We start from the raw sequence: 1,778 nt of genomic DNA on the forward strand, positions 1-1,778 counted from the left end.
AATAATAAAATAATTACTATTTTGTATAAAAAATAATTATTAAAAAATATTTAATCAAATGGAATAAAGTGTATATTATTTAACTCTAGCATAAAAAAGGAGTGAACATTTTAGAAATGGCTTAAATTAAACCACACATGTATCTTTTTATTTTTATCAAAGATAAGGGGACTCGAACCCGCGACCTCTAAATAAGTATGGGGAGACTATGCCATTTGAGTTATCATTCTAGAATTTTAAGAGAAAAACGAAAAAGCTACGGTGCCCCGGCTCTGGAGTTTAGTCATCCGCTCTGTTAGGGTTTGGTAGCGAATCATAATTTATGTGATACATTCATCGAGTTTGTTTGGACTCCAATGCAACTCTGGAGATTACCAGAGCAATGCGAAACCAAAGGACTAGGTAGGAGAGTCGGAGAGGCGATAGGAAGGGACCTGTAGGCTGGTTTGTTTAATTTCAAAGGGAAGAAAGAGAGGTTGCTAAAAGTTAAAGTACTGTTGGACATATCAAAATCCCTGCGTAGAACTCTAAAAATTGTAGGGAGAAATCAGAAGGTTATTGAGGTTCAGCCAAAGTACGAAAGGATTGGTAATTTCTGCCATTACTGTGGCTTCCTTAGACATGAAAACAAAGTATGCAAACAGTACTTAGAGGACTTTGCAACAGGAAAGACATGGGGGGGGCAATGGTTACGGGCAGAGTGGGTTGGGAGAAAAATCAAAGTGCAAAAGGAGAATCAATACCCCAACAGATTTTCAACAGTGGAGAAAAGGAAGATAGTAAGTAAGAAGCTAACTCAAGTCAACTTAATCTGGGTCTTTGCAAGTTTATCAGTGGATGAGAGCAATACATAAAAGTCGGAAGAAGATAAGGAAGTTCAAAGCAACCAAAAAGGAACTTGGGTAGAAGAGGAAGTAGAGGAGGAAGCAGCCGAAAAGTGAGAGAGTCTTGGAGGCAGGGAGAAAGGAGAAAAACTTCCAACAGATCTCGAATAATACAAATAATTCAGGAAGCCTCCCTAATTTTGGTTCTATGGAGAGTCTGAAAGGAAGAGATGTAAAGAAGAAGATAAAACTGAAAAAATTAGCATGGAAGGGAGGAGAAGTTAGTCCTATCACTAGAGTTAAGAGAGGGCTTGAGGAGATAGAAGAAGCAGATAGAAGAAACAGACAATGTCAGAAAGAAACTACATCAACTGAGATGGGAAAGGTGCTACCCTACAATGGGCACCCCAGGAGGGATGAAGATGATGACGTGGAACTGTCGGGGTTTGGGAAAACCCCTGACAGTTCACAACATCAAAGGGATTGTTAAATCTCAAAGGAATAAAGATGATTTGGGCCTGAACGTGGGGCCTAGACGCCTTCAGGTGCAATGTATGACGTCTTCTCATAGAGGGATGAAGCCGTCCGAGTTTCTTGTGAGGAAGTGTGCGTGGGATGGTACCTGCAAGAAACTCGAATGCTTAAGTAAGCAATGATTTTTGGCAGGTTTTATATAGATTAGAATTGAGAAATTCCTAAGATGGAAATGAAAGTTAAATAATTGGATAAGTAACCTAGTGACCACTCTTATAACCTCCCATTCTATTCTGTGGGTAGTTTATTTTTTCCTTTTTTTAAGAATAAGTAAGCATTGGCAGGTTTTATATAGATTAGAATTGAGAAATTCCTAAGATGGAAATGAAAGTTAAATAATTGGATAAGTAACCTAGTGACCACTCTTATAACCTCCCATTCTATTCTGTGGGTAGTTTATTTTTTCCTTTTTCCTTTTTT

Source organism: Arachis ipaensis, chromosome B05, assembly GCF_000816755.2.
Source record: "Arachis ipaensis cultivar K30076 chromosome B05, Araip1.1, whole genome shotgun sequence".
Classification (NCBI taxonomy): domain Eukaryota; kingdom Viridiplantae; phylum Streptophyta; class Magnoliopsida; order Fabales; family Fabaceae; genus Arachis; species Arachis ipaensis.